Source organism: Rousettus aegyptiacus, unplaced genomic scaffold (genome assembly GCF_014176215.1).
Source record: "Rousettus aegyptiacus isolate mRouAeg1 unplaced genomic scaffold, mRouAeg1.p scaffold_m13_p_13, whole genome shotgun sequence".
In the NCBI taxonomy this organism is placed as follows: Eukaryota; Metazoa; Chordata; class Mammalia; order Chiroptera; family Pteropodidae; genus Rousettus; species Rousettus aegyptiacus.
This window is the reverse complement of record NW_023416288.1, coordinates 63,941,810-63,950,675: the sequence shown is the minus strand read 5'-3', so window position 1 is coordinate 63,950,675 and position 8,866 is coordinate 63,941,810. Positions and strand designations below refer to the sequence as shown.

The 8,866-nt window shown below is 35.6% G+C and overlaps 1 pseudogene; it reads right to left on the bottom strand.

Annotated features, from left to right (window-relative positions):
* Window positions 1–6,824: 6,824 nt before the first annotated feature.
* LOC118610679 lies at window positions 6,825–7,299 on the bottom strand (annotated as a pseudogene).
* Between the last annotated feature and the right edge of the window lie 1,567 nt (window positions 7,300–8,866).

Here is an 8,866-nt window from a genome sequence, read left to right as displayed (position 1 = left end):
GTCTTCAAAATTGCTTACCATTTGAATAAGTTTTAGACAAGTCTTTGAAAAGTTAGGATTAGAGACAAAATTATAATGTGCAAGATTGAAATGTCAGTAAAACATTGAATACTGAACCACAGAATGTTAAAGATGAAAAGAAACCACGGAAATTATCTAGTGAACCTTACTTTATAGATGAGAAAACTGAAACCCAGAGAGTTTGATTTGCCAACGGTCACACGATAGCAGAACATCCTTGTGTCTGATGTATATTGAGTAATATGTTTTAAGCTTAAATATTAATTCATTTATTTCTAGCATAAGGATGTGTTACCTTATTCAACAGGTGGGAGAACTGAGGCAAAGATAAGTTAGATAACTCATCAAGGTTACAGCTGATACACAACTGAGCCAGCATTTAAACCCAAGCAGTATGGCTCTCGAACTCATGACCTTAGCCGTTATACTATCTATGTTGCCTACACCCTATCATAGCTGTTTTCAAACACGTATGCGAAAGATATTAAAATGCTATTAACAGTTCATGAAGTGGAAATGGAGTTGGTAAAATCACACAAATTTAATGAATTTCACAGGGCTCTAGAGTTTAAAGAGACTTTGGACATCATCTAGAAAAGCAGTCCCCAACCTTTTTGGCACCAAGGACCTGTGCCAAATCTAATGATCTCATTAGATTCTATGAGAATTGGATAATCTGAGGTAGAGCTGAGGCCGTGATGCTAGCGCTGGGAAGCAGCTGCAAATACAGATGAAGCTTTCCTCACTCACCTGCTACTCACCTCTTGCTTATGGCCCAGTTCTTAACAGGCCACAGACTGGTACTAGTCCATGGCGCAGGGGTTGGGGACCCCCAATCTAAAATATCCCTATGTCTCTGAAAACACTGGACACAAACTTTCCCAAAATAATCATCTGTCTTCCCTTTCATTGTTCACTGCAGCAACCTAGATGACACATCATTACAGCTTTAAGGAACTTCTTTGATCCTTATTGTCTGGAAGTTTGACTTCTAATGATGAACCTAAGACTCTTTGACATTCTAAAATTATTCTCTCATCTTCAAGGCAAGACACACACACACACACACACACACACACACACACACACATACACATTATGGCTGCATAAGAAAGCACCCAGAATTAGTGCCTTAAAGCCATTTCATATGCTCTCGATTCTTTAGATCAATGAATTAGACTGGCTTTGTCTGGGATCGTGCATGTAGCTGCTACAGTCATCTGGCAGTTTGGGCTCACTCATGACCGACAGTTGGTGTTGACTATTGGCTGGAACCTCTCCCTCTCTTTCTCTCTCTTTCCTTATAACCCTATATCCTCAAGATTAGCCTGGGCTTCTCTGAATGGCGGCAGCATGCCAAGTAGGTACAAAATGCAAGCTGCGAGACTTCTTGTAGTAGAAGTTACATAAATGGTATCACTTCTACCATGTTTTATTAGTCAATGTAAGTCAAATGCCAGCACAGATTCAAGAATTGGGGAGATAGATTCCCCGTCCTGATGGGGAGAAGCAGCAAAGTGTGACATTTCAAAAGGATGTACATATAAGAATGGGAGGAATTATTGTGATGATCTTTGCATACAGTTTGTTATAATATGTAACTATTTCAAGAATAATGCTAGCTAATTAAGGCTGCTGATATTGTCAATGCTTAATGATGCTTTTAAGAACAGCAAAACAAGGATATGCTAATCAAACCTATTCTTTAAAGTGACAAATTGGCCTCGTGTGATTCCTTAACACTTGTGATTCCTTAACTTTTATCCATAGACTTCTTTTTCTCCTCATTTTGTTGCTTTCTTTAAGATATTCCCATCTGTCTAAACGGATCCCACTAAAACACAGCATTCAAATGCATTTCAGATGGCATTTAAGTGAATTCCATTTAAAAATGCTTTTTATAATAGTTGAATTTATTTCTAAGTAAATTGCTATTATAATCTAAAAATAGCTAATGATGAATTTGTCACTTATTGAACTCAATGTGCTAAGTGTTTTCTTGTTTTTTACTGAATCCTTACAAAGATCTAGGTTAGATATTATCCCATTTTACAAATAGAGAAACAGATACTTAGCTAAGATTTAAATACAGGTCTATCTGAATCCAGGTCCTGTGCCTCAAGTTACATATATTCTGATTATTCCTACAATTTTATCTCAAGCTCAGACCTGTCCCTAAAGCCCCTAACCTCTATTTCTAGCTACCTATGAGACAGATCATCTGAATTACCCCAGGCATCTCATAATTAGCAGGACCAAAACTGGACTTATTTTCTCACCAAACCTGTTCTTCCTCTTCCAAAATTTAATCAACAGTGTTGCTATCCCTTCTGGCCATTCAGGTAGAACCCTGGAGTCACAGAGAGGAGCCTATGCCAAGATGCGAAGTAATGCAAGTTACCTGTGTAAGAGGCTTCTCCTCTCACTTATCCCCACCTGACCTATCACCATAAATAATTGGCTATCCCTCAGAAAGGTCTAGGAAATACAGCTTCCTCTCTCCACATGCACCATCAATCTTCTAGTCCAGAACCTCATCTCTTGCAATAACTACTTCCATGGTCTCCCTCCCATCAATCTTTCCCTCACTCCATTATTCCACACTATTAACAGAATTATAGTCCAAACAAATTTGATATTACTCCCCAATTTAAAATCCCTGTTGACTTTCAATTTTCTATGTGAAAAAGTCAAATCTTAACAAGAAGCATTAATAAAAAGAGAATGTGCTTTGGAGTCCCAAAAATCTGAGTGTCAGTCCTATCTCCATCACTTATGAGTTTTGTGTCTTTAAGCAAGAAAGAAACTCTCTTGTGCCTCAGTTTCCTCAGTTGCACACACTTTCAGTGTTGTGAGAAGTCAGTTAATGAATGAAGCACCCAGCAGGACCTAGAACACAGTATGGGGTATGATGATAATAAACACTTATTATGATGCTTGTTCCTCTGACAGCTTCACAACTTCATGCTCCAAACACACTACATTTCTTCCCCTTCACAGAAATCAACAAAACAAATAGTAATTAAACTGGGTGTGGAGGGAGTAAGGGACGCAAGGGAATTTTAGAGAGTAATGATAGAGTTGTTGGTTATGTGGATGTATCTATTTGTTAAAACAACTATTAAAATAATAGAATAGAGGTGACCTTTGAGAAAAGGAGGAGGTTGAGAAGTGTACTGGATTGGGGGTGCCAATTTCGGGGTTACTGGCCATTATACAGATCTTGACCTCAATTATTACTACATATTTATTTGCTTCACAATTTGCTTTATAATTCAATATGCTGATAGTTAACGTTTTATACACTTTATGAACGTGTACAATATTTCACAATAAAAACATTTTTTTAAAGTAGCTAACCTAATTTTTAATGCCTCTGAACCACATCCGGCCTAAAATTAGAAATGATATTAAACTGTTTGAAGCTCTGTGGCTTTGCACGTGCTATTCCTCATGCCTGGAAATCTTCCTCCCTTCCACCCGAAAAACTCTTACTAATCCTTCAAGACCCACTTCAGATTTACTTCTTCTGTGAAACTAGTTCCTACGGACAAATATAATTGCTCCATCTTCCTGCTCCTGTAGTACATCATTCTGATTAAATGTCTCACTCTCCCATTAGTCTAAATTCGTCAAGAACCAGACCATAAATCATTTCTCTGTGTTCTGCCATCTTCTTGTACACTACCTGGCACATAATAGGCAACCATTAAAAGTTATTGGATGGGCTTAAATGAAAGAATTTTCATTTTAATTAGGCTAAAGAAGAAATATTGACAACACTGACTCTTTGCAGTAAACATAAGGAAAAGTATAGTGGGAAAAATCAATTTTAGTGGTTTGGTTTAGTTAGACCCTTGGCCTAATGGAACACTTATTTTCAAAGCAAAGAATCGTACAAGGACAATTAAACCACTATTGTATAGAATTAGTACACATGATTTTCTTGATGACCACCTTCTATAGCCTCAACAAAATTTCAGTAATTTATGTTGTCCCCACTTTCCAAATAAGACATGTATATCAAAATAAAGTTAGTTTTAAGATGCTTCCATGATACAGTATACACTCTAAAGAAACACATCATGCTAATAAGGTCGGTATGTTTGGCTCTCTTTTCCCTGCTACTAGAAACAATTTCTAGGAAAATAGTAAGAACCAGAAGGAGAAACAAAAAAAGATCCTTCTCAACCTACAAAACATAAAATCATATCCTTGGTTCTTTTGATAAAATTATTTCTTCTTCTAAGATACTATTTTCAAATTCAGTGATGTATATAAAATCTAGTAGTCTCATGATGGTGCTGATGAGGTTACAAGCTAAAAGTAATCCACAAAGAATTATTACCCATTGGAAATTCAACCATTGGTATTCATTAAAATATCTGACTTTCAGGTCTTTAAACACTGAAATTCTAAATCTAAATAAAGTAATGAGAATAAAGTTTTAAAGATCACTATTGTAATACTAATCAAGAGGTCAGTTGGTTTTTAGCTCTCTGATATTTTTCTTGACAAAACTTCAAGAGAAACAAAAGATCTAAACTGGGAAGAATTTAGAAATTTTTCACCTAGAATGATATGAATACTTAAAAACATTAAGTTTAATAATAGCTTCTTCTTGCAGTAATTCCTAATTTCCCAGGGCAGAATCTGTTCCTCAATTATCTAGGCTCTCATAGCATTTCACTCTTTCATGTAGCACTTCTTAAAACATTTTGTGATTTTTTTTTTCATTCACTAAACTGTAACCTCACCCAGGAGAGAGATCGTGATTTAAAAATTTTCATAATCCCACATTTAGTATTAACATTTAGTACTTGGCCTAACACATAAAAGAAACTCAGTAAATGTTAAATAAATAGAGTATTGAACAAATTAATAAATTAACGTGTTTATATATGTATCGAGTTCAAGTTCCTAAGTATACAGCAGGTTAAAGGCTAAACTAGACTTGAGAAATACATAACTCCATTCTCTATTCCACCTCTCTCTCTCTCCAATGTCCCTTCTTGCTATTTCTTGTATTAACTTATATTCCTTTGTCCATGCAGCAGGAAACACCGAAAAGGCTTTATTTGTGACAAAATTAACACAAGTAAAACTGTAATCATTAGCTAGAGTTGGTATCACTGTTTTCAGTGCCATAGTATGACACTTTCTTCATAGCAATTTTTGGGGGAATATCTAAATCTGGTATCACTCTCTTTTCTAAAATAAATGGCTTTATAAAATGTGAGTCAAAGTTCACTGTGTTTCTAATTATCTTATGGCTAGAAGAGACAGTATGCCAAACACCATCAAGAATGGCAGTTCCATTTATGGAAACGAAATTGCTTTACGTTCTCAGAAAAAAAAAATTTTTAAGGAACAATTACTATAGGATATTTTAAAATTCCCCTATTAGTGGTAGTTCTCTTTTCTTAATCACTTATGAAACTGAGAACTATATACAATAAGGTGAGAAAGGATCTAATTGAAACCCCTCATTTTTAAATCACGACCCAGCCAGATGAATGAAGAGCAAAACGATGCACAAGGTAACTACATTAATAAAATGAATGTCTAAAGATCATTCAATTTAAGTGGTATATTTTATTTGGAAAACTTCTGAGTCATTTGTACCTCATCAAACTATCCCTTAGGATTTTACTTAAAGAAAACGAAGAACTCATGTCTCCTTGGAATTAAAAAAAGAGCCTACAGAAATATTTTATAGTGTACCTGTTCTTCCTTATATCATCCCTGTGTTAAAAAGAGGAGGGGAGGGGAATCCAAAAATATATATGAAGAGGTCGCAAGATGAAAAGTTAACTAAGTATTTGTTAAATCACTACTCTGAATCAGACACTTTATATTTATTATCTTACTTACAAACAAAGCTAAAACATTAAACAGCTTTATATTCGCCTTCGTATGTTTCCTCAGCATGGAGATGAAAGTAAATACATATTCTCTCCCATTACTATATGACCTAGGAAAGAATCACTTTCCCCAATCTAAAATGCTCTAGCTCTGATATGAGAGAGACAAAAAAGTTGTTGCAGATTTATAGGATTTTTCACTACACTCCCAGGAAAACATGTCTGGGATATGCCTGGCCATTTACAAATCCAGTATTTTGTAGGAGCATAGTTGTTGCGCATAAACCACCTAAAATACTTGGTCCTGTCTAGACATTACACTTTAAAAGAGATAGAAACAAAGAGAGGCACCTTCTCTGGGAGACTGACCAGGAAAGAAGAGATTTGGAATCATGTGTCCTACACGGAGTGCTTGTACAAAATGGGGAGATTTTGCCTTGCTAGGGAAGACCTCAAATATATATATGGGGGTGTCAGATAGAAGAGGAAGTGTATGTGTTCTCTATATCCATCTTTGCTGGGTATGAGAAGCACAGGAAGGCCAATTTCAATGCAATAAAGAATTTTCTAATCAAACTGTCCTAAAATGGGGTGGACGGCTCAGGAGGTGGTAAGTTCCCTCTTTGGTTGAATTCTTAGAAGAAATATTATACAGGATATTCAAACTTTAGATAAAATTTGTATTTGAAAGATGGCTTTGAAGTTATTTCCAGTTCTGACATCATGCAAAAATGACTGATAATTGAACCAAAAGTTTATGCCTCTGAACTCATATAGTTTGAAACACAGTAACTCAGAACAAACTTTTCTCACGTGAACCATGCAACAAGAAATCAGACTTTACTTGCCCCTCCTAATTCAAAATCAGAAGTTTACTCACTAGTTTCTTTTTTTTGTTGTTTTTTTAACAGTACAGAGGTCTTTAATTTTTTGCACTTATCATGTCATGAATTCGTAGGCAATGGCTTCCCGCAGCTCAGATTCCTTTCCGCGGGCTCTCACATGGTGAGCTTCTCTGGGTGGAGCAGGCTGGTGCTTCAGTTGAATCCAGGTACCTTTCTCTTTGGCTTCCTTCATTTTCAGATCAGTTTCCTTCACACGTTTCAGGAAGCCGTTTTGGCTCTTGGAATGCTTAATATGCTCAACATGTGCAATAATGCTCTTGGCAAGAATCTTGCCCTTAACTTGTTTGTTTACAACAATGCCAACTGCATGCTGGTGACACTGTAGACTCTTCCAGTTTTGTCATGGTGACATTGGTGGGGCTTTCCAGTTTGAACAGTGCCCATTCCTTTATGTCCCTTGATTTCCTATAGATTTGCATGTATTTGGCCAAAGGAACAACTTCATGTTTTCTAAAAGGCCTAGAGAACACATAGTGGGTGCCTCTCCTCTTTCCCTTTGTGTTGGTCATTTTGGCAAATTACTGGAAGATGGAAGTTCTGGCCTAAATGGAAGCAACTCACTGGTTTCTTTCATAAACTAAGACACAAACCAACAATTTGACCTTTTGATGGTAATATGAGGATCAGGCATCATTAATTTACCTTTATAAATACCAACTATGGAATTAGAATATTTTGATTAATTCATATAACAGATATTTATTGAGCACCTACTTTATGCCAATAACAGTGCTAAGGGTTGGGATGGGAGATATAATGATGAACAAAAAACATTATGTTTATACTTTAGTACAACTGCTATCTCCCTACAGATTACATGAAGTCTTGTTTTCTTGCATATGCCTTCATTAATTTACTTCCTAGTTAAAAATGCCAAAATAACCAAAAAAAATTTCTTCTGTTAAATGTCCAGCTGAAAAAAATCATGATTATCAACTTAGACTCAAATTACATAATTTGAGAAACCATCTGTCTACCAAAAATATATTACTGCATATACTTTTGAAGTTAGTACAGATATACATAATATATAAGAATGTTCATTGCTAAAATTTGTAGACAAATGAATTTGCATAAAACATGGTTCATTAAAAGAATACAATTACTTGAATAATCAACAATCATTTATGAAAATTAATTAGTTCACTTTTTGCAGTTATCAAATAAGTAGTACAGTCTAGATCAGCATTTGAAACCTATTTGGTTGGTATGTCTAGTTCTTACATACCACAATAGTTTCGTTTGCTACAAAATTAAACTTACAGTTGACCTAGAAGTTTGGTAGTTGGATTAGGTTAGGAGCTAGAAGAAACTTTAAGAATTAAGTTATGTGATTTAGTTGACTAATATGACCAAGAATAATATATTGAAAATTCTGAAGGGAGAGTCTATAAAGCCTTAAATTTCTGCCATATACACAGCCACGTTATAAGGAGATGAATTTCTATAGTCTTGCAGGCCTGTTCAGAATTTTTTGTAGGTTAAACAACTCCTGACTTCATAACTGTAGTTGATTAAACCAGTCATCATTTCATGAGTCTGGCACATAGTAGCACTCAATGAACACTGTTGAATGAATGAACAAATGGGCAGAAGTGGAAGTAAACTCAGAAGTGGTATAATGAGGACTAAAGAGAAGGTGATTCACTCATTAACTTAGTTCAATAATATTTTCTGATCTCTGTAAATAGATCAAGTACTCTGTGTCAGATACGATTTCAAGTTAGATACAAGCAAAACCAGATGTGATTGTACCAACCCTGGAGGAGTTTACAGTCTAATTGAAAAGACAGATATTAATAAAAAATCACTCATTAAAATGCAAATGTAATAAGTATATTGTAAGTGGTATATAAGAGATATGGTACTACAAGAGGGCATAACAGAAAGATACGACCTTATCGGGGAGGTCAGGTAAGGATTGCTGAAGAAAATAACAAAGAATTACCCAGATGAAGTGAGGTCGAAAGAGCGTTCCAGGCAAAGGGTCTGGCAAATGCAAAGGTCTTATAGAAGAATAAGGGCTAGTGTTCCTTTACGCAGCGGACATGGTGTGAAACGAGGTTGGAACTACCC